Source organism: Schistocerca serialis, chromosome 10 (assembly GCF_023864345.2).
Source record: "Schistocerca serialis cubense isolate TAMUIC-IGC-003099 chromosome 10, iqSchSeri2.2, whole genome shotgun sequence".
Taxonomy (NCBI): domain Eukaryota; kingdom Metazoa; phylum Arthropoda; class Insecta; order Orthoptera; family Acrididae; genus Schistocerca; species Schistocerca serialis.
In genome coordinates this window covers 17,390,871-17,416,106 of record NC_064647.1, presented here as the reverse complement: position 1 = coordinate 17,416,106, position 25,236 = coordinate 17,390,871, and the positions used below count along the sequence as shown (strand labels likewise).

At 41.2% G+C, this 25,236-nt stretch overlaps 1 protein-coding gene and 1 long non-coding RNA gene across 15 annotated transcripts in view; both read right to left on the bottom strand.

Annotated features, from left to right (window-relative positions):
* The window catches only part of LOC126424950 (uncharacterized), a 311,907-nt gene that overhangs the window by 100,813 nt on the left and 185,858 nt on the right, over window positions 1-25,236 (bottom strand). The window lies entirely within an intron of this gene.
* Window positions 714-25,236, bottom strand: part of LOC126424955 (uncharacterized) — a 59,541-nt gene continuing 35,018 nt past the window's right edge. The window contains exons 2-3 of the long non-coding RNA XR_007576237.1: window positions 3,648-3,826; window positions 714-1,016 (exon numbers count right to left, since the gene is read on the bottom strand). This is a non-coding gene — a long non-coding RNA (uncharacterized LOC126424955). The remainder of the gene's footprint in view (window positions 1,017-3,647; window positions 3,827-25,236) is intronic.

Below are 25,236 nucleotides of genomic sequence, written 5' to 3'. Positions count from 1 at the left end.
CAACTTTCCTTCTCTGGTATTGTTACATTCCATCCTGGATTTTACTTTGTAAGATATATAAACTTTCATTACAATTCAAATTATTCATTTCACTTATATTTTTTTTATTTCTTCAGTTGTTATTTTACATTCTTGTTCCTTTTCTTTCTTCGTTTAGCATTTCACATGTGTGTATTTTGTTAATTGAAAATAATAAGTAACTACTTATTATTGTAGAAAATAATGACGATGATAATTTGTAAAGAAATTCTTGAAACATGTTTTCTTACAGCATACACATAAAATGAATGAAATTTCTTCATGTAATATACGCAACAGAGAAGACAATATAAAACAAAATTCAGCAGGATTCCAAATTGTCACAGATGGTACTCAAAATATTCTGTTGTGGATCAGGCATATTTCAATATATCTATAAGTCTTGGCGAAGAGAATTGGTTGTTTAGTGCTAGTGACTGCAGCTCGATTTCATTATTTCACAAGTGAAGATTGACACCACTTCCAAAATCAAAAGCTGTATACGTCCCACGGCTGTACCTGTGCCATCGAGCCTATTGGGATCGCCTTACAAACAAGTTCCTTCTCCTCATGTACAATGCTCTAAATGGTTTTATCACATTGACCAGCTGCCTTTTCATAGTTGTAAGAGAAAACAATGGTGAGTTTGGTCCGAGAACTTGAGAATTTCTTTTTGAAGCCACAAATGTCCTTGTCATACCATCAAAATGTCACCAAACAAACACCCGACCAAGTCGAAAGATATTTGAAAGCTGTTTTCTTTCCCAGTGAGGGAGAATATCTGTATTGTTGTTAGATTATTGCAGTGGTCAGTGTGAAAGAACCATATAGAGCATCGTACCTGAAGACAAAGAACTCGTTCACCCTCACCTAGTGATACCAAAGGGATCGACAGCACAGGTACAGCTGTGGGAAGTATACAGTTGGCGATGTTGGAAGTTTTTGTGAGAAGACTTTCTGATTTACATCTGCTGAATGATTATGATGTCAGTCTCCACCTGAGAAACAACACAATAGAACTGCAGTAGGCAGCATTTTGCAAAATTTCAAATTATTACAGAAGCTGATTACACAGTTTTCAAGAATATTAATTACACATGACCTTTCATACGAAAAACATTTTTTATATATTGTCTTGAAGATATTCCTTCTAAACCTAAACTGCCAAATTGTCTTTCAGGGTGTGTTTTATCCCTTAATAGTGAAATTAGGTACCAACAAAAAATATATATACTGTACTATTTGGCTCCTCAACACACCCGCCAAGTTTCATCGAGATCGTTTATTGACATTTGGGAATGTTGAAACTTCCTGGCAGATTAAAACTATGTGCCAGACCGAGACTCGAAATCAGGACCTTAGCCTTTCGCGGGCAAGTGCTCTACCGACTGAGCTACCCAAGCACGACTCACACCCCGTCCTCACAGCTTTACTTCTGGCAGTACCTCGTCTTCCACCTTCCAAACTTTACAGAAGTTCTCCTGCAAACCTTACAGAGCTAGCACTCCTGAAAGAAAGGATATTGTGGAGACATGGCTTTGCCACAGCCTGGGGAATGTTTCCAGTGTGAGATTTTCACTCTTCAGTGGAGTGTGCGCTGATATGAAACTTCCTGGCAGATTAAAACTGTGTGCCAGACTGAGACTCGAACTCGGGACCTTTGCCTTTCGTGGGCAAGTGCTCTACCACCTGAGCTACCCAAGCACGACTCACGCCCCGTCCTCAAAGCTTTACTTCTGCCAGTACCTCGTCTCCTATCTTGATTTTGGAATGTTCTTTTGTAAGTCTGCCTGTTACAGCAGAGAACACTATCAGCACAACACTATTTCGCTACGCCTAGTCACGCTGCCTTGCAGCGTCATGCAAATACTCGTCTGCTCCGACTATTTAAGCCATTACAAAACCATACAAAGTCATTTACATGCTATGGAGCGGACAGTACCAGCAGATCAGATGCAATGCCACCATTCGGCAGTACTGGCAGTTCCATCTCAGCACTCCACGCTGGCAACTCAGCCCAGTTTGTCCCGATCTTCACCGGCAGCACATCAGCTGTTGCATGCCAGCAGCAACAACAACGTCCCCACACTTCACGCCGCCTCCTACTGCAACTCTAGGATTCATCGTGTAGGAACATAACACACGATGTCCACAGCAGAGACATTTCTGTTATACACACATCAAAAAAGAGTTTTGCATCACTTCGGTTCCAAGACAGAAAATTGGAATAGAGATCAACATAAAAAGGGCGGAAATGATGTTTATTGCTCGTGAAAACCACACATTGCACGTTGTACCACCATACAGCGAGACCTTCAGACGTAGTGGTCCGGACTGCTGTACATTCGGCATGTTGTTGGGCCCATCTGTACCACTCTGCATGGTGTCACGGTTGCAAAGATGGACCTCACCACGGGCATCAGGAGTGAAGTTGCACATCATGCAGACTACTGCGTGCAGTTGAGTCACAAAATGACGTCCTGTGGCTGCACGAAAAGCATTATTCAACACGGTGGCAGTGCTATCAGGGTTCCTGTGAGGCTTAATCCGTAGATAGCGGTCATCCACTGGACGGCCTGAGCAAGGCATGTCATCGACAGATCCTGTCTCTCTGTATCTTGTCCACATCTGAACAACATCTCTTTGGTTCAATCCGTGATGCTTGGACACTTCCCTTGTTGAAAGCCCTTCCTGGCACAAAGTAACACTGGGGATGTGATCAAACTGCGACCATGACTGTCTAGGCACGATTGAAATACAGACAACACAAGCCGTGTACCTTTTACTTCCTGGTAGATGACTGGAACTGATTGGCTATCGGACCCCCTCGCATCTAATATGTGCTGCTCATGCAGGATTGTTTACACCTTTGGGCAGGTTTAGTGACACCTCTCAACAGTCAAAGGGACTGTGTCTGTGATACAATATCCACAGTCAATGTCTATCTTCAAGAGTTCTGGGAACCAGGGTGATGCAAAACTTTCTTTGACATGTGCATATAGTCGTGTGGATATTTGTCCGAGGACATTATAATTGAGTTTTGGTTTTGTTAACAAACAGTACTTTTGATCATTCTTGGTGCAAGTATACATCGGTTCCATATTTGCAGTAGAGTTGTCGGATCTCGACTGATGTAAGCAGTAACATCATTCATTGATAAACAACAGTCTCTACAGGCCACAACCGTGCTGCTCTCATATCCTGACATGTGCCGACAGACATTTCTCCATCTTACACGAGGTATAATGCAACCTTTTCACGAACAACATCTAATGTGATTTCTGAATGTGAAATCCACTGTGTAATCTTTCCTCACATACAGAAGGTAGTGGATTTACTTCTACTTACTCTGTGGGGTTACACTGAAATGCCAGTTGTTTGCGTATCCAAACATTCAGTACCCTTCAAGCAAATTTGATGTTCCTCATGTTCCAGTTGTGTACTGTTGCAATTTTAATGTCCCCCAATGTGTTTTCATTTAATGGCTGCACTTATGATTTTTAACACATTTTCAATCATCACATTTATGAATTACTCATACAGTTCTCAACTCCTTCACCAGTTACAGTTTCATCACCTAGCCAGTTATTTTGTTTGAACTACACTACAAAGTCAGTAGCAGTGCTTACATTTCAAGCTGTTCCAGGCGGTAGATCTCAGAGAAGGCAGCAGCCGAGAGCACCTTTGCATCACAGACAGAGAGTTCCGCAAAGCAGGGAGCCCACGGCTGATGGCAATTATTGTCTCATTGTCCAAGCCAGGTCCACACCATATGTCCAGCTTTCTCAATCTTTTCAGCCCTCGACCCCTTTAAAACACAATTAAATACATAGTTAAAGTTGTGTCAGATTATCTTGTCTTTATTAGAGAAAAAAATCAGAGAGACAAAATTTAAATGACCTGCTTGCAAACTGCTCACCAGTTTTGACGACTTTGATATTCTAACTGAGTGCCATGCGAAGATAAAATAGTTTTTAGGAAATATCCAAGTCACAGGTCACAATACACTAGCCAATTTGGGGCAGGTAGAATTTCAGAATACTTAAAAATAAGGGAATTGTAAGTATAATAGCTTCAAAGATATCAAAGACTGAATTTCAATTTGTTTCACATATACCTGACTCATCACCAACTGTGAACACTCAGATATTAATAGGATCAATAAACAGAGAGGCAAAAAAACTGAAGATAATGCCAGAGCAGCATAAGCAACATCAAACTGAGCAAAATTTTCGAAATAATCAGAGGTCAGAAGGGCAATTATGATAAGCTATGGCCACAAAATTAAGGAGAGTCAGCAATGAGCATACAAAACCTCCTCCAGGAAGGGAATCAGTCTGTGTGTGTCTACCAGTGTGCTTTTGTCAGAATAAGGTGCTACTCCACTTGTTACAATAACAGTTAATTCAGTGTCTTTCCACATTAGCTAGCCCTTAGATTTCACTGTTAACAACATCAAATCTTGTGGTACTACATGTCTACTATCTTAGTGTAGTTCCATTTCTCCAACATAAATTACCATCTTAATAAATTAATGACAGTATGCTATAATTAGCACAGTCGTGCATCGCCCAGTAGACACCACAGAAAATTTGCAACAAACGTAACTACCCACAGGCAGTAATTTAAAGTTTGCCTACATTTGACTGGTCAGCAGGAATCATAATCTTCAGGAACTTTTTTTTTAATTTTTTTATTTTAAGCAACTAGTTTTGTAGGACCAAATTGAGGAACAAATCTTTAAGGTCATGGGACTGGTCAGTACATGAAATTACAGCATAAAAGTATTGACAGATAAAATAAAATGTTTATGAACCCAAAAAAGACAAGCCATAAGTTTATGTAAACAAAATCAACAATATAACACAGGAATCGGCTTATTTTTTCTAGGAACTGCTTGACAGAACATGACAAGTGGCTCATGAGGAAGCTCTTCAGTTTCTATTTGAAAGAGTGTGGATTACTGCTAAGACATTTGAATTCTTGTGGTAGCTTATTGAAAATGGATGCACCCCTTTCTGCACAAGAGCCAACGAAGTGCGACCCAAATGGAGATTGGACTTTTGTCTAGTATTAACTGAGTGAAAGCTGCTAATTCTTGGGAATAAGCTGATATTGTTAACAATAAATGACAGTAAAGAATACATATATTTATAGGCCAATTTCAGAATGTCCAGACTAATGAACAAGGGTCGACAATAGATTCAGTTATTGCCCGAACTGCCTGTTTCTCAGCCACAAATATCCTTAGAGAATGGGAAGAGTTCCCCCATAATATAATACAAAATGTCATAAGAAAATAAAAATAAGCAAAGTAAATGACTTTTTGTATCAAACTATCACCTATTTCAGATACCATTTAAATAGCACAAATGGCACCATTAAGTCTTTAGACAAGATCCTGAATAGTTTACTATCTACCTAAACACCTAGAAATTTGATCTGTTCAATTTAAATAATCACATGCCCATTCAGTGAAATTAAAATGTCAGGTTTTGTTGAATTGTCTGTTAGATACTGTAAAGACCGAGTCTTACTGTAATTTAGCATTAGTTTCTTTTCTACAAGCTGTGAACTTATGTCATGAACTGCATTATCTGAAACAGAGCCAATGTTGCACACATCTTTTACTACCAAGCTGGTGTCATCAGTGAACAGAAATATTTTAGAATCACCTGTAATACTTGGAGGCATATCATTTATATAAATAAGGAACAGGAGTGGCCCCAGCACTGATCGCTGGTGCACCCCCACTCCCCCCCCCCCACCCCCCCCCCCCCCCTCAGACCCCACATTGTATACATTCTCAACACTGTGGATCATGATGTTTTGCTGTATTGTTAAAATGAGAGGTGAACCAATTGTGAGCTACCCCCTGTATTCCATAATGGTCAACTTCTGCAGCAATATTCTTTGAACAACACAATCAAATGCCTTAGTTAAATAAAAAAGGATGCCTACCGTTTGAAACCTTTTGTTTAACAAAAGAAATTAAAACAAGGATAGCAATGGCAAAAGAGGCGTTTTATAAGAAAAGGAGAATCTTCTGCAGCGGTATGGACAGGGAACTCAGAAAGAGACTCATAAAATGTCTTGTATGGAGTGTTCTTCTATATGGCGCTGAAACATGGACTATGAGGAAAAAAGACAGAGAAAGGCTGGAGGCTTTTGAGATCTGGACATGGCGGAAGATGGAAGGAATAAGGGGATGGACAGAGTAAAAAATGAAGAGGTACTGAGAAGAGTGGGAGAGAAAAGGCAGTTACTAGATGTAATAAAGAGAAGAAAAAGAAATTGGATTGGGCATATATTAAGAAAGAATGACGGACTGATAAAAACAGTTTTAGAAGGTTATGTAGAAGGGAAAAGGAAGCGAGGAAGGAAGAGATTCCAGATACTGGATGACATGATGGACGGTACAACATACAGCAGCCTTAAGAAGGAAGCAATGGATCGCAGAAAATGGAGAGGCAAAGGACCTGCTAATATAGCAGATAACTGATGATGATGTTTAACCCATCCGTTCCGTAGAAATGTTGGAACACGTGAGGCAATAATGACGTTACGACTTATCTTAGAAGATAGATTAAGGAAAGGCAAACCTATGTTTCTACCATTTGTAGACTTAGAGAAAGCTTTTGACAATGTTGACTGGAATACTCCCTTTCAAATTCTGAAGGTGGCAGGGTTAAAATACAGAGAGCGAAAGGCTATTTACAATTTGTACAGGAACCAGATGGCAGTTATAAGAGTTGAGGGACATGAAAGGGAAGCAGTGGTTGGGAAGGGAGTGAGACAGGGTTGTAGCCTCTTCCCGACTTTATTCAATCTGTATATTGAGCAAGCAGTGAAGGAAACAAAAGAAAAATTCGGAGTAGGTATTAAAATCCACGGAGAAGAAATAAAAACTTTGAGGTTCGCCGATGACATTGTAATTCTGTCAGAGACAGCAAAGGACTTGGAAGAGCAGTTGAACGGAATGGATGGTGTCTTGAAAGGTGGCTACAAGATGAACATCAACAAAAGCAAAACGAGGATAATGGAATGTAGTCGAATTATGTCGGGTGATGCTGAGGGTATTTGATTAGGAAATGAGACACTTAAAGTAGTAAAGGAATTTTGCTACTTGAGGAGCAAAATAACTGATGATGGTCGAAGTAGAGAGGATATAAAATGTAGACTGGCAATGGCAAGGAAAGTATTTCTGAAGAAGAGAAATTTGTTAACATCGAGTATAGATTTAAGTGTCAGGAAGTCGTTTCTGAAAGTATTTGTATGGAGTGTAGCCATGTATGGAAGTGAAACATGGACTATAAATAGTTTAGACAAGAAGAGAATAGAAGCTTTCGAAATATGGTGCTACAGAAGAATCCTGAAGATTAGATGGGTAGATCACATAACTAATGAGGAGGTATTGAACAGAATTCTGGAGAAGAGGAGCTTGTGGCACAACTTGACAAGAAGAAGGGATCGGTTGGAAGGGCATGTTCTGAGGCATCAAGGGATCACTAATTTAGTATTGGAGGGTAGCATGGAGGGTAAAAATCATAGAGGGAGACCAAGAGATGAATACACTAAGCAGATTCAGAAGGATGTAGGCTACAGTAAGTACTGGGAGATGAAGAAGCTTGCACAGGATAGTGTAGCATGGAGAGCTGCATCAAACCAGTCTCAGGACTGAAGACCACAACAACAACAACACCTATCAGCTGACTTCAATCTAAAAAAGATGCAGCTCTAACACCAATTACTACAGGAATTTTTCCACGAGTGATCCCACCACCACCCACTACACTGTTACCTATAAGCTTTGGCAGCCTCCCCTCTCCATACCTATTGAGGTGCAGACCATGCCTAGTGACATCCGATCTACTGATGGATCACATGGCAGTGCTGCCAGTCGAGTCTGTGTCCTCCTCCATCAGTGCCTTCTCCAGCCCCACGTTAACACACCCAACGGCAACACTACGACGAGGCCAGTCGTGACGCTGAAACGGTTGCACGAAGTGCAGGTTAGTGCCACCAGTTTGAGTAGCTATCTCTACCAGGTCACCACCTGCATCACACTCCCTCACCCTATCGATACTATTCCCAGCGCCACTCACAATCACGATGTGATCCTCTTTTGTAAAATTCCTACGTAACTCCTCTACATTAACGGTCACCTGAGCCAATCCCGCACTAGGCTTCACAATGCCGGTGACCTGTTACTCTCCCCCCGACACTTCCTGCAACTGCGGGTTCATACCTCTGCCGTGTGAATTATCTAACAGGAAGAAGAAGGTTCTGCTGCTAGAATTTGCAACTGACTCAGGTTCTCTAACTGCTGAGGACTTCTGCATGTTTCCTACACCTACAGTTACAAGAGGCTGCAAGAGACACTCCACTAAACACAGACAGTTGGTAAAATCTATCTGTTATACGACAACTGTCCGAATATCTACTCCTCCTAGCTGCCTTCTTACCAACTGCCATTTCCCATTCCTAGTGCCCTTTGTCCTCAACCTATCTAGTCCTTCCTTTGTGTTTTGTAACTATGCTCTTTAGCATAACAGGTAGCTATCTGGGGGCAAGTCAGTTTAAAATCACACACATTTCCGTGCACTCATACCAATCTGCTGTAGGTCCGCAATAGTCGAGTTATGGTCTACAGTTACTCTGAAAATTTTGGTCAAATGGACCCGTATCCCGCTCAGGACAGTTTTTTTATTTTTCTTTCCTTTCTCTTATATTTGATCAAAGCTAGTCCTCAATCATTTATGTCATACACCTGAGACTGTGCAAATAACGATTTCTTAAAATGTATACAGCTGCGGTACCTGTCACAGTGAAATGTCATCCACTATCAGAGATACATTTCACAAGGAAAGCCTCACCGACTGTGGCCGAACGGTACGAAACCCGTGTCTAAACAGTCAACTCCCGTCCGCAGGGCTTATAATTTCTGTTCTCGCAGTACTTTTTCCTCTCCAACTCGAAAATGAAAGTTACTGCAAAATTCACGTGTCCAAGAGAACAGACACCTTTTTTGATCCTGCAACCAGTACGAATCGAGACACAAAGGAATTGCTGACATTTAGCTGCTAGTGGGCGTCGAGTTACATCAGTGGGGAAAATTAAAAGTTTGTGCTGGACCGGGATCCGAACCTGCACCTCCTGCTTGCTAGACAGATGCTGGCTCACCTCCCTTTAGACTCAAATTCTCCATTTATCCACACACTACTGAGATAGTGTCCCTGCTCATTACACCCGTAAATTGAGAACTAGGTCTGACAGGAGGTGTGATACGGTAGTCCGTGAAGCTGCAATGACTACCGTGTCCAGATGCCTCGGTGGTCAGAGCATTTGCCGAGTGAGCAGGAGACCCGGGTCAAATCCCGGTCTGGCACAAATGTTCAAATTTTCCCACTGATGTAAATAAAAGCCCTCTAGCAGCTAAATGTCATTAATTCATTTGTGTCCTCTTGCAGTCTTCAAGGGTTGCAGGAGGAAAAGCTTACGGGCACTTCTACAGTTGTAAAGGGGACTTAGAGTTTCGTCATCAAAACTTGAGTTACTGTCTGTGGAAATGTACCATTTTGATATAAGTTTAGTTTTAATATCAGATCACTTCCAAACCTTCCACTCCACCGCACACACACAAACCGAGGAGAGGGCAGTGCCGTCACTCTCTACTGGGATTATGATACTGCTTACCATTTCCCTCCAAACACAACAATGACTGTGAGAAACTGGTACGTTTTGCAACTGGAACGGTTGACTGCGTTTCTTCACAGATTTCTCCACACACTACTTTTCAGGAGGACATTTTTGTCACACAGAAGAGGACCCGACGGTGAGTGCCCGTATCTCCACTGTGTGCGTACCGTGAAGCAGGTTACTTCAAAGTGGTCTGAGCTTCACACTGAAACAGCAAATTTCTAGACTTAGTAGACAAAGTTTGGATGAAGAATCTAAGTCTCCTCCACAACCCTCAGAAGTCTGTAATAAGAATTAAGAAACCGTCATGTATACTTTTCCTTTTTCTTTCCTAATGAAATATGAATACAATAGTCAAGCAAATGTGTTAACACAATTATTGCTGGAATCTCTCTCTCTCTCTCTCTCTCTCTCTCTCTCTCTCTCTCTCTCTCTCTCTCTCTCTCTCTCTCTCACACACACACACACACACACACACACACACACACACAACCACACACAAACTCACTATGTTCATTGAAGACTCATTAATTTCTTTCCTGCGATGTAAGCCTTCAAATTATGTTGGAAGAAATTCAGGATGGGAGTAGGGAAATCAGAGAAATCATCTGCGACAGGCACATTGGATGAAAGCTGCCAACTTATTTTTTCTTTACGAAAACGGTACTTGTGGTGATTACTTGTGGCATGTATCCTAAATACAACAATATGTTTGAAATATTGGGGCTGTCGACTGACTGTGTGCAGTGCTATAAGTGTAAAAAATATTGCAACAAGTTTGAGTCAGACAAACATAAGTGTAGAGACATTAACTGATTGGAATATTGTGTTAATTCCTGCAAATATTGTGCACTAATTTTTGGTCAAAAAATTGTTGTTTGTTTATAATTAGGAGTAAATTAGGCCACTCACCAAATACCAGGAGTGTTGAGTTTTCAACAGATCACACAAAAAGAGGAGGAAAATCTTGCTACTTCTGGGAAAACATCCTTCTGTGAGTTAGAGAACACTCACTCACACTGTGTGTCCAGCCTGCAGAGAGGAGAATGTGTGTGTGTGTGTGTGTGTGTACATTATAGCTCATGAAAGGATCTCTCCTCCAAACGGTTACAAAGTTTTACTGCCTGTACTGACATAAAGGTTATTACTGTTTGCTGTTGTACTGACATAAAGGCTATTACTGTTTGTTCAGCCTCTCTAGCCTCCTGCAGGGCTTGATCTTTGTCATGCATAACACTAGATACGTGACTTTGTTGTGACTTCCATTGTCTTGCGCTAGCACCTAATCCGTGGATCTGACCCACTAATGTGTTAGGAAAGTCTAATGTTAAATGTCTAAAATCTGTCAGTTATTTACATTATATGAATATCTTTTCATTTACATTGACTGTAATGTTTGCATAAGTACATCCGAAAGCTTTATTATGTTTCTGTACTTTATGAGACAAGATGTTTAATACCAGCAAGATGACTTGAGCTGTGATTACTATTCATCCACAAACATCTATGTGGTGACCTACATTTTTAAATGCGTGCTATACTTTTCATATGATTTCGATATAATTACTTCACTTTAATGTAATGCTACTACTCATACCTGTATCTACTATCTACACCTATGTGCTATTCTACACTTTTGACTTTTTGCAATGGTTCTGATAGCTTACCAACTTTCGTCTTTCATTGACCTCTTGTACAACTGGCTTGTACTTTTACAGAAATTTTTTTTATTGTTTTTATGTTTAGAGTGAATGTTTTGTTTAACACATTGCGGTAACTTTCAACACTCAAAGCATGAAGCAGCATTAGTGGTATCTTTGCCTCAATTTCACTTTGTAACAAACATCTATGGTCAGATTTTTTTTTACAATTAGCAGATGATCGGTTATAATAGGACACACCAACTGTTGTGCAAAAATACCTGACTTTATATATTTTTGCCAGTGTTTTTTCCATGACTGTATTACTATCACAAAATAAAGAACAAAGATAGTTTGTGCATGTTCAGATGGGGCAGTATTTTCATGGATGGACACAGTGATGTGATATGTTGTTGTTGTGGTCTTCAGTCCTGAGACTGGTTTGGTGCTGCTCTCCATCCTACTCTATCCTGTGCAAGCTTCTTCATCTCCCAGTACCTACTGCAACCTACATCCTTCTGAATCTCCTTAGTGTATTCATCTCTTGGTCTCCCTCTACGATTTTTACCCTCCACACTTCCCTCCAATACTAAATTTGTGATCCACTGATGCCTCAGAATGTGTCCTACCAATCGATCCCTTGTTCTAGTCAAGTTGTGCCACAAATTCCTCTTCTCCCCAATTCTATTCAGTACCTCCTCATTAGTTATGTGATCTACCCATCTAATCTTCAGCATTCTTCTGTAGCACCACATTTTGAAAGCTTGTATTCTCTTCTTGTCTAAACTATTTATTGTCCATGTTTCACTTCCATACATGCCTATACTTCACACAAATACTTTCAGAAACGACTTTCTGACATTCAAATTTGATGTTAAAAAATTTATCTTAGTCAGAAACATTTTCCTTGTCATAGTCAATTTACATTTCACAAGTATATCTTCTTTACTCAAACCCTCCTCAGTTATTTTGCTCCCCAAATAACAAAACTCATTTACTATTTTAAATATCTCATTTCCTAATCTAATACCCTCAGCATCACCTGATTTAATTTGACTACATTCCATTAACCTCATTTTGCTTTTAGTGTTGTTCATCTTATATTCTCCTTTCAAGACACTGTCCATTCCATTCAGTTGCTCTTCTAGGTCCTTTGCTGTCTCTGAGGGAATTACAATGCCATCAGCAAACCTCAAAGCTTTTATTTATTCTCCATGGATTATAATTCCTACTCCAAATTTTTCTTTTGTTTCCTTTACTGATTGCTCAAAATACAGATTGAATAACATGGGGGATGGGCCAGAACCCTGTCTCACTCCCTTCTCAACCACTCCCCTTGACTCTTATAACTGCAATCTGGTTTCTGTACAAATTGTAAATAGCCTTTTGCTCCCTGCCACCTTCAGAACATGAAAGACAGTATTACAGTCAACATTGTCAAAAGCTTTCTGTAAGTCTCCAAATGCCTTTCCTTAATCTATATTCTAAGATAAGCCGTAGGGTGAGTATTGTGTCACGTGTTCCAACATATCCACGGAATCCTAATTGATCTTCCCAAAGGTTGGCTTCTACCAGTTTTTACATTCGTCTGTAAAGAACTTGTGTTAGTATTTTGCAACCGTGACTTATTAAACTGATAGTTCAGTAATTTTCACATCTATCAACACCTCCTTTCATTAGGATTGGAATTATTATATTCTTCTTGAAGTCTGAGGGTATTTCACTTGTCTCATACATCTTGCTCACCAGGTGGTAGAGTTTTGTCAGGACTTGCTCTCCTAAGGCCGTCAGTAGTTCCAATGGAATGTTGTCTACTCCTGGGGCCTTGTTTTGACTCAGGTCTTTCAGTCCTCTGTCAAATTCTTCATGCAGTATCACATCTCCCATTTCATCTTCCTCTACATCCTGCTCCATTTCCATAATATTGCCCTGAAGTCCATTGTCCTTGTATAGACTCTCTATATATTCCTTCCACCTTTCTGCTTTCCCTTCTTTGCATAGGATGGGTTTTTCATCTGAGCTCTTGATGTGCATACAGGTGGTTCGCTTTTCTCCAAAGGTCTCTCTAATTTTCCTGTAGGCAGTATCTATCTTACCCCTACTCATATGTGCTTCTATGTCTTTACATCTGTCCTCTAGCCATCCTTGCTTCGCCATTTTGCACTTCCTGTCATTCTCATTTTTGAGATGTTTGTATTCCTTTTTGCCTGCTTCATTTACTGCATTTCTGTATTTTTTCCTTTCATCAATTAAATTCAATCTCTCTTCTGTTACCCAAGGATTTCTACAAGCCCTCTTCTTTTTACCTACTTGATCCTCTGCTGCCTTCACTATTTCATCTCTCAGAGCTACCCATTCTTCTTCTACATTCCTTTCCCCTGTTCTTGTCAATTCTTCCCTAATGCTCCCCCTGAAACTCTCTACAACCTCTGGTTCTTTCAGTTTATCCAGGTTCCATCTCCTTAAATTTCTACCTTTTTGCAGTTTCTTCAGTTTCAATCTATAGTTCATAACCAATATATTGTGGTCACAGTTCACATCTGTCCCTGGAAATGTCTTACAATTTAAAACCTGGGTCCTAATTCTCTGTCTTACTGTTATGTAATCTATATGAAACATTCAGTGTCTCCAGGCCTCTTCCATGAATACAACCTTCTTTCATGATTCTTAAACCAAGTTTTAGCTATGATTAAGTTATGCCCTGTGCGAAATTCTACCAGGCGTCTTCCCCTTTCATTCCACACCCCCAGTCCGTATTCACCTATTACAGTTCCTTCTCTTCCTTTTCCTACAATCGTATTCCAGTCCCCCATGACTACTAAATTTTTGTCTCCCTTAACTATCTGAATAATTTCTTTTTATCACATTTCTTCAATCTCTTCATCATCTGTGGAGCTACTTGACATATAAACTTGTACTAGTGTGATAGATGTGGGCTTCGTGTCTATCTTGGCTACAAATAGGCATTCAATATGCTGTTCATAGTACCTTACCTGTGTTCCCATTTTTTTATTCATCATGAAACCGACTCCTGCATTCGTCCTATATGATTCTGTATATATAACGCTGTATTCCCCTGACCAGAAGTCTTGTTCTTCCTGTCACCGAACTTAACTAATTCCCACTACATCTAACTTTAACCTATCCATTTCCCTTTTTAAGTTTTCTAGCCTACCTGCCCTATTAAGGGATCTGACATTCCACACTCCAATCAGCAGAACACCAGTTCTGTTTCTCCTTGTGACGACATCCTCCTTAGTAGCCCCCAGCCCAAGATCTGAACGGGGAACTATTTTACCTCCAGAATATTTTACCCAAGAGGATACCACCATCATTTAACCATACAGTAAAGCTGCATGCCCTCACGAAAAATTACGGCTGTAGTTTCCCCTTGCTTTCAGCCATTCGCAGCACCAGCACAGCAAGGCCGTTTTGGTTAGTGTTACAAGGCCAGATCAGTCAATCAGCTCGACTGTTGCAACTGCAACCACTGAAAAGACTGCTGCCCCTCTTCAGGAACCACACATTTGTCTGGCCTCTCAACAGATACCCCTCCGCTGTGGTTGCAACTACTGTACGACACTCTATTTTGCTGAGGCACGCGAGCTTCCCCACCAATGACAAGGTCCATGGTTCTTGGGGGAGATGATATGTTATGTTATGTGAATAATATTTGGTCTTTTGTCAGTATTAGCTTATATCATCTCACATATAAGTGATTGTACTTTAAGCATTTCTGCCCGTTTCACACTTTCTTACATGTATACAAATACGGTGATGACGGTTTAAAGGACACCAATACTAATAATAGAAGATGCCTAAACACCTGTGTGTTGTATGCTTCATAAAAAGAAAAAAAGCCAGGAGTTTCTCCCCATGTGAATCTACAACAAATTCCACCTGCTCACAAACAGATCTCACATTAAAATTACCATGTAAGCAACAACCAGTCGCAAAATCATGTTTTCTTTATTTATTTTTGCAAATCGACCTACATTTGTTCCTTTTTACTAATTTGTACAATCGCTTTTTGGCGTATATAACAGTACTATGTGGCTGACAAAATCTTTGTCAATATATCCCTTTTTTGTAAATATTTCAGTATTTTATCATTATATTTTACCTCACGTTGTATGTAATTTCTTCTTCTCATTTTTATTTTAACTGTATCTTTTCGCATAGAGGGTGGGTTTGCTTTGCAGCGCCCCCTTACAGTTCCTCGTTGTCACAGTCAGTTCTCGACGTACCACTTAATGTTTGGCCTCTGCTTAATACAGTGTTACTACTCAGGGAACATATTCATTGAAAGGTAAATTTGTATGCGCATTTTAAATGGTTTAATGCATCTATATACATTTAATTGGTTTTACGTTGCTTTATGTACATTTATTCATTTGGTCACTGTTATTAATTATTTTTATTTTTATTCTCGTGTTTGTAGCTGTTAATCAGTTGAAATCGATTTGCAAAAGTAAATAAAGGAAACACGATTTTGTGACTGGTTGCTGCTTACTCCGTAAATTTTCAGTTTACAGCCGCTGCACAACTTGGGAACCACACGGAGCCCACCATTCACAAGATCTCGCACTGCAACACCACACCCAGATTATTTCTAAAAATGGAGCGACAGTCAACCACACCCTTTCACAGGAGCTACATCAGAGTGGCTGTAAACTCCCACTTTAAATTCGTCAGAATTACTGGGTCACAGTGTCTGTCCTTTGCTCGTGAGATTCTAAAAAGCAACGACGAATTTCGTCCATTGAAGTGCAACATTTAACTCGGATACATTATAGACAGTGACAGATACGCTCTAAAGTTCCATCCGAACGAGTTTCGTACCTTTTGAGAGCTGATTCGGTAACATCAAAAAACCATTTATCATTAAACTAATAAAACTATTAAAATAAACTGTCAGATAGCACACTCGGTACTCGGACCACCTGTGTGTCAGCCACAGTCGAGCGACGGCCGTTCGTGTGGAGAAACAGCTCACCGGCAGTGGTGCCCGTGTAGAATGCCACACAGTGGTCGCAGCTAAACTGGCGGACTGCACGGCTGCTTCCACAGGTGACCCTGCCTCTGATGTCTGTGACAGGACTGGAGTACGTTGCAGTGGGAGGAATTACGAGGCAGGTCTCGTGTCTAGGTCTATTAGAGGGATACCGGTGGACCTGTGTGAAACTTCCACACTTTTACAGTTCTAAATAATGACAGTATTTGGAATTAGTGTAATGGCTAGGATACGGATAGTTGTGGGAATGAAGAGAACACATCTTTAAAAATGAAGCAAATGACACGAAATAATAATCAGGAATTTATGACACATTTTTGTAAGAGGAAAAATCAGAAAGTAGCACACAATAATTTTATCACCAAAAAGTTTAATAGGTAACAAAACAAAAAAAAAATCACAAATCCATTTGCATCTTTTACCTACTTTTTTACACAGTCACCGACATACTCGACACAATTCTTCCGTCGCGGTACCAGTTTCGATGTCCCCTGTTCATAGAAGTCTGTTTGGTTGGAGTATAGCCACCTGTGGACTGCCGATTTCACTTTTGTATCTGTCCCAAAGCATTGCCTGGTCAGCAATTTCTTCACAGGACCAAACAGATGCAAGGTCCACATTATGTGGTAGTTTCTGGAGCACCTCCCACCCAAATTTGGCACAAACAGGAGCAGCAATGAGGGGGCGAGCATTGTCACGAAGAAGTCTGAACCGTCAGCATTAATGTCGGGATGTCTCTCACGAAAGGGCACGGCGCAATTTAACCGAAGTTTTAATGTAGACTGAAGCATTCACCGTGATTCCATGTTCAGTGTAGTCCACCGTACCACACTGAGCGTATCTCAGAACACTGTCACAAGCATTTTCCCAATAGACTGACTCACTCTGAATTTTTTTCATACTAGGGAACCGGCACGTTTCCACACCGTCGAGGCGTGTTCGGTTTCAGGCACGTAGTGGTATGCCCGAGACTCGTCACCGGTGACGATTCCTTTCAGAAAGTTGTGCCGTTCTGCCGAATAATGCATGAAGTGGTTCGAGCCCATCACCATTCGCTGGCCCTCGCAGTCGTCTATCGTGTTCGTATGTGCCGAGTGAGAACTAACTTTACGAAATTTCGACGTGTCGCGAAAAATATTGTACACTGCACTATAGCAAATCTCGAATTGCTGCGATAAGGTTCGCAGTTGCGTGTGCCGGTCTTTCAAAATTGCTGCCTCAGTGGCTCGACATGTGGCGGGGTTGCAGCTGTTACCGGTCACCCAGAGTTTGGCGAATCACTGAGGTCAACACGGTTCTCTCCGAAGAATGCACACCACCTGGAGACACTGCTACAGTCTGTACAGTCGTTGCACACGAGCCACGCATGTCCCTGTCAGTTTCACTCAGTTTATGCCCTCTGGCCCACAAATATTGAACTACACTTCACTGCTCTTCACAAGTTGATGACAGTAACACGTGTGCCGTGTTTTTGTGTAGTTTAGGCTTCTCTCACTAGAGCTGCACATGAAAACAAAATACCCTCTGTAGTGAAAACTTCAAATTATATCATCACGAAATTTCAACATTCTACCTGCAATACCGGGGAAGAAAGATTTTTGGACATCTCTGCCCAAACCCTTTGTCTTTTAAATATGTCTGCTTGTGTCTGTATGTGTGGATGGATATGTGCGTGAGTGCGAGTGTATACCTGTCCTTTTTTCCCCCTAAGGTAAGTCTTTCCGCTCCCGGGATTGGAATGACTCCTTACCCTCTCCCTTAAAACCCACTTCCTTTCGTCTTCCCCTCTCCTTCCCTCTTTCCTGATGAGGCAACAGTTTGTTGCGAAAGCTTGAATTTTGTGTGTATGTTTGTGTTTGTTTGTGTGTCTATCGACCTGCCAGCGCTTTCGTTCGGTAAGTCACCTCATCTTTGTTTTTATATATAATTTTTCCCACGTGGAATGTTTCCCTCTATTTTATATATATGTATGTGACAGGATACTTTCCGGGACTGGACCAGACTCTGAATGTGGCTCTCCAGCAGGGATACGACTTCCTCAAAACCTGCCCTGAAATGAGATCCATCCTTCATGAAATCCTCCCCACTCCGCCAAGAGTATCTTTCCGCCGTCCACCTAACCTTCATAACCTGTTAGTTCATCCCTATGAAATCCCCAAACCACCTTCCCTACCCTCTGGCTCCTATCCTTGTAACCGCCCCCGATGCAAAACCTGTCCCTTGCACCCTCTCACCACCACCTACTCCAGTCCTGTAACCCGGAACGTGTACACGATCAAAGGCAGAGCCACGTGTGAAAGCACCCACGTGATTTACCAACTGACCTGCCTACACTGTGATGCATTCTATGTGGGAATGACCAGCAACAAACTGTCCATTCGCATGAATGGACACAGGCAGACAGTGTTTGTTGGTAATGAGGATCACCCTGTGGCTTAACATGCCTTGGTGCACAGCCAGCACATCTTGGCACAGTGTTACACCGTCCGGGTTATCTGGATACTTCCCACCAACACCAACCTATCCGAACTCCGGAGATGGGAACTTACCCTTCAGTATATCCTCTCTTCTCGTTATCCGCCAGGCCTCAATCTCCGCTAATTTCAAGTTGCTGCCACTCATACCTCACCTGTGTTTCAACAACTTCTTTGCCTCTACACTTCTGCCTCGACTGACATCTCTGCCCAAACTCTTTGTCTTTAAATATGTCTGCTTGTGTCTGTATGTGTGGATGGATATATGCATGTGTGCGAGTGTATACCTGTCCTTTTTTCCCCCTAAGGTAAGTCTTTCCGCTCCCGGGATTGGAATGACTCCTTACCCTCTCCCTTAAAACCCACTTCCTTTCGTCTTTCCCTCTCCTTCCCTCTTTCCTGATGAGGCAACAGTTTGTTGCGAAAGCTTGAATTTTGTGTGTATGTTTGTCTGTCTATCGACCTGCCAGCGCTTTCGTTCGGTAAGTCACCTCATCTTTGTTTTTTTTATATATATATATATATATATATATATATATATATTTTTTTTCCTTGCACATAATTTTGAACAAAATTCTTTACAGAGCATTACAATGTCTCAGTGCAAACGACACTTCACATAAGAATGTAAGCTACGTGTACTTTTTGCCTATACGGGATACAAAAATAGTAGCGGATTTACCGGGTGATCAAAAAGTCAGCATAAATTTGATAACTTAATAAACCATGGAATATAGTAGATAGAGAGGTAAACATTAACACACATGCTTGGAATGACATGGGGTTTTATTAGAACCAAAAAAAAACACCCCATATTGCTAGATGCGTGAAAGATCTGTTGCGCGCGTCATTGGGGGTGATGATCGTGTGCTCAGCCGCCACTTTCGTCATGCTTGGCCTCCCAGGTCCGCAGACCTCAGTCCGTGCGATTATTGGCTTTGGGGTTACCTGAAGTCGCAAGTGTATTGTGATCGACCGACATCTCTAGGGATGCTGAAAGACAACATCCGGCGCCAATGCCTCACCATAACTCCGGACATGCTTTAAAGTGCTGTTCACAACATTATTCCTCGACTACAGCTAAGTTGAGGAATGATGGTGGACATATTGAGCATTTCCTGTAAAGAGCATCATCTTTGCTTTGTCTTACTTTGTTATGCTAATTATTGCTATTCTGATCACATGAAGTGCCATCTGTCGAACATGTTTTGAACGTTTGTATTTTTTTGGTTCTAATAAAACCCTATGTCTTTTCAAATTTATACTGACTTTTTGATTACCCGGTAGCTGACCTCGAAAAGGCTACGAAAAATTTTTCGCGCGTAAAGACGGCATTTAGTAAATACAGTTCTGCTCTTTGAACCATTTCTCCCTGTAACTCATATATAATGATTCCAAATGCAATTTTAATAGGCAACTCTCTCTTGTTAATTGAAAAGGTATGCTCAGATGACATGTTATTAAGTTTATCTGTGGTATTGCAGTAGTTTTCCCAGTTTCAGTCAGCTGAGCATTAATTGCAAACAGGGGATGCATGTGAAACTTTCACCCTTTTATAATTTTAAATAATGACAGTATTTGGAATAAGTGTAGTTATAGGCATAAGGATAGTTGTTGACAATGAAAACTAAGTTTGTCGTTTTGGAAAGTATACTGGTTTAGAAAAGTCAGCTTGTACAATGGGCAGAGAGAATGGATCATTGCAGTGGTCCACGGTTATTGTCAATGACAATTCTGAATGCAAATTATCCAATTAATAAGTACTTTGAAACAAATAAAATGGTATTTGTAATAACATAATATGAAAAAGAAGTATCTTATTTGTGATAAATAAAGTAGCTTTGTAAAACAGAGGCACGAAGCTGGGCATCCACGATACCATTTTGTGTACGATAGGTAAAAGTCTCTTTTGTGTTACTTACTCACTTTACTTTACTTTACTTTACTTTAGTTTATGCGATCAGGCCCAGAGGGCTGCGCGCTGCTACGAGGTTCCTCCTCCAGCGGGTTCTGTTTTCTGCCTCCTGGCACCAATCATTCTCTATTCCAATCTGCAGCAAGTCCTTACGGATCCCATCCCCCCTTCTCTTCTTTGGTCTTCTTAGTGGACATCTTCCACAGGGAGTATAATCCGTAGCTTTCGACGGCCGTCAGCATTTATCCGTCCGGCTGAGATGTCCCGCCCGTACAAAGTGCTCGGTTCTCATCAGTCCTACAATGTTTGGTCTATTGTATATTTTGTCTAGCTCACAATTATATCTGATCCTCCATTCTCCAGTGATCTCATCTCGTACCAGACCAAAGATCTACCTTAAGACTTTCCACTCAAAAACAAGAAGATTGTTCGAGACTTTTTTTCCACACACTCCAAGTATGTGACTGGGGAGACAAGGTGTGGGAGATCTGTTTCTGGACATAATGAGGAGAGTAAATTCTATCTGTGAAGGCCTCACTGAGACCCTCAACATGTCTGGAGAGGAAGTACTCGTCTCTCCAGATAAAATGACCACAGGTGGCTCAGCTGTACAGAATGGACTCTGGCCGAGGAGCGGATGTCAGCTGTCGAGATAGGTAGGCAGGTCCGACGTGTAAGGAGGTGCCGACGGAGCCATCCGGAGGCAGTCGACCTCGAGGAAGGTGGCCTGTTCTGACGAGGAGGGGAAAAGGTGTTAAAATTCTGGAGGAATGTGGATAGTGTCCTCCCACTCACTACAGATCATGAAGATGCCACACAATGCCTCCCACCTGTGTGGTGAGAAGCAGTGCATCCAACTCCATACTGTTGTTACTTCGTACCCAGATTTCCCAGTCCTAGTGCTGTTTCCCATTGTTACCGTTCTCTATCGCATCACATTATACAGTGTGTCAATATCTTTCTCTGCTTTCCTGAATTTCCTCATCAGCTCCTAAACTACACACCATCCCACTCTCTTACCACGCACCTCGCGAACTACCGACAGCTGAGCGGCCGTGTGGCTTACAGTGCACGGCAGTGTGCCCGAGTGTACCCTAGGTGCACAACCCTTACACATTCTCCCTGATGACGTAATTATTCCTGGACTGTCAAACTGATTGCACCCCTTCACTTCACTCCTGCATTTTCCACATTCCTCGTGGGCCTGCCCGCACTACACATTTTCTTACACCTCGTAGTTTACAGTTATTTGCCTCATCCGCTCAGGCACACACCGTTCTGACCTCGTCCGATCCATTTACACGTGCTGCTTTTCCTCTCTACACTCAGATATACCCACCAATCTGCACCACATATAATTACTATACTTTTTTTCTATTTTGTTTGTGACCTCATCCACCTTTCATTTTCACCTTGTTTTTTTGTTATATTTCATCTGATTTTTCGTTTCCTCACTATTCTTCATTTCGTTCTGTCTTTTTTGGGGTTTTAAGACAGTCCATCATATTTTTACTTTTTTTTGTCCTCCACTACAGATCCTTGCTCCTTCCATATGCACCAACATGGAAAAGTTTCCCTTTTTCTAGCCAGAACACAGACCCACATACTGTTCCTGTGTTGTTGCTCAGCTTCTGACATCTCCCAAAAGGTCTGATCATCAAATTATCCATCTCCAGCTGCAACCCATTCCTCCATAATGATACCTACCTGTTCATATTCCACCAGTCCATAGCTCTCACCGACAATCCTAAACTGAAACGAATGCCCTAACAAGTAAGCTTTCACGGCCGGTGTCTTCATCAATTAAAACTTCCGGGCTGAATTACCGTGGTCCGTATATAAAACTTCTTCTCCTTCCTGACGTTTCGTTGCCTACTGCGGGCAACATCTTCTGAGGTAAGTTGGCGACCGGCTGCTAGGCGCTGGAGGTCCCGCTTATACAGAGCGCTTAGATGGTGCCACAACTCGTCACGTGCTTTTGACTTTAAAACTATCTCTGGCTAGAAGCTGTAATCGACAGAGATGGTACTAGCCAGAGATAGTTTTAAAGTCGAAAGCACGTGACGAGTTGTGGCACCATCTAAGCGCTCTGTATAAGCGGGACCTCCGGCGCCTAGCAGCCGGTCGCCGACTCACCTCAGAAGATGTTGCCCGCAGTAGGCAACGAAATGTCAGGAAGGAGAAGAAGTTTTATATACGGACCATGGCAATTCAGCCCGGAAGTTTTAATTAATGAAACAAATGCCATCCAGGAATTAAAGCAGGTGGACAACACCACTTCAAAACACTCACCAATCAGTTAACCTCATAATCCCACATTTCACTACCAAATCCACAACAATCACAAGAGCCTCCATCAAACCCTCCCTTACAGACCTACTTCCACCACATGTTCGCATTTCTGGGATCCTATTCTGTAAGCTCGTACCTTCATTAAGAGACTGCAGTGGGGCACTGTGTCAAATGCTTTTCAGAAATCTGTGAATATGGAATCTGCATGTTGCCCTTCATCCACAGTCCACAGTATATCATGTAAGAAAAGGGCAAGCTGAGTCTCACGTGAGTGACGCTTCTTGAAAACCTGTCGATTTGTCGACATAAGCTTTTCAGTCTCTTGGAAACTTATTATATTTGAACCCAGAATACATTCCAGAATTCTCCAGTTCCCCACAATGGAAACACCTCCTCAGCACCAACTGCATTGATAAGACTTGACCCAAAACTAATATTGGACTCTGCCTTGCTCAATTTCCTCTCCATTCAATCGTGATCAGCACCCCACTCCCCCCAATTATCCTCTGGTAACTTTCCTGAATTCCCTAATCTCAAACCTTTCGCCACCCTCATTCTCCAAATCCCTAACACAGAAACTAACCCCACATCCACAGAAAGAACTGCAATCCAGCACCCAAATACTGATCCCAAGCTTATAAAGCTAGCTGCAACAAAGACTCCACGACTTTGATACCTGGTGTAAACCTTCAATTGGGCAATCCCATTAGTTCATAATCAGACAAGTGTGTCTCTGACAATAATATTATCTTTGAACTCTTCCATTTGGTCCGTGTTTGCATAGAAAAATAGTAACATCAGAAAATTGAGTTCGCCTTGATGCAAAACACCTTGTTACTTGTTTATTTCTTTATTATCCCAAACTAGTTTCGGCGACAAATATCGTCGTCATCGGTGGTTTTTTTTAATCTTATTTATTGTATGTTACAGCATGTTTTAAGCAATTATTGGCACTGTCTGTGATGTATTTTCTGTGCTCTTTTTTCTGTTGCTGTCTTTTTACTTGGCGTACATCATGTCATGTTTGTTGGATGGTATGTGGCTGCTTTTATACACAGAAAAACAAAACTTTTACACTTTATTTCTGAACCAGAATATTACACCATTTTCAACTGTGTGCAATTACACAATTAGTTACGATGCACCCTGAATTTGTCAGATGTTTGGCAGTCTCTGTCTTCCCCTATAGTTTTTAGCCACTAGTACTGAGGAAATCATTCCCTAATGTTTTTAAACGTCGTGTCATCCCGTCCTTTCTTCTTGTCAGTGTTTTCCGTATGTTATCTTCTTTACTTGTACTGTGGACAACTTCCTCACTCTTTATCAGCCACCTAATTTTCAGCATCCTTCTATAGAGTCACATCTCAAACACTTTGGGCCTCTTCCCTTCCTGGTTTTTCCCACAGTCCACAATTCACTACCACCTAGTCCTGTATTCCAGACATATATTCCCAGAAATTTCTTTGCTAGTATCAACCATTGGCTAAAATACTACAGACTTCTTCTGATGATGAATACCCTCTATGTTAGTCTGCTCTTTATGTTTCCCAGACTTTGCCCATCACGTTTTTTTGTTCCAAGGTAGCACATTCTTTAATTTTGTCTACTTTGTGGTCACCAATTTTGATGTTCAGTTTATCACTAATATCATTTCTACTACTTCTCATCATTTTCATCTTTCTACAATTTACTCTTAAGCCGCATTTACCATTCATTAAACTGTTCATTCCTGTCAACAGCTCCTATAATTCCTCTTCACTTTCACCGAGGATAGTGATTCTGTCAGTGAATATTATCAATGGTATCCTTTCGACTTAAATTTTAACCCCACTCTGGTACCTTTTCTTTTATTTCAACTATTGCCTCTTCAATGCTGAAGGTTGAAAAGTGGGGGCAAAAGAGAACATACCTCTCTTACACCCTTTTTAATTTGAGTGCTTCACTCTCGATCTTCCTTCTCACTGTTGCCTCTTTGTTCTTGTACATATTGTATATTATGTGTTTTGCTATTCCTTACTTCTATTGTGTTCCAAATTTAGAACATAACCATTTTGCATTGTCAAGCACTTTTTCCAGGTCAACAAATCCTACAAAAATTTGTTTATTTTTCTTATGTCTTGCTTCCATTATGTCACAACTGCCTATCTACTGCTTTTATCTTTCTGAAAGTCAAGCTGATTCTCA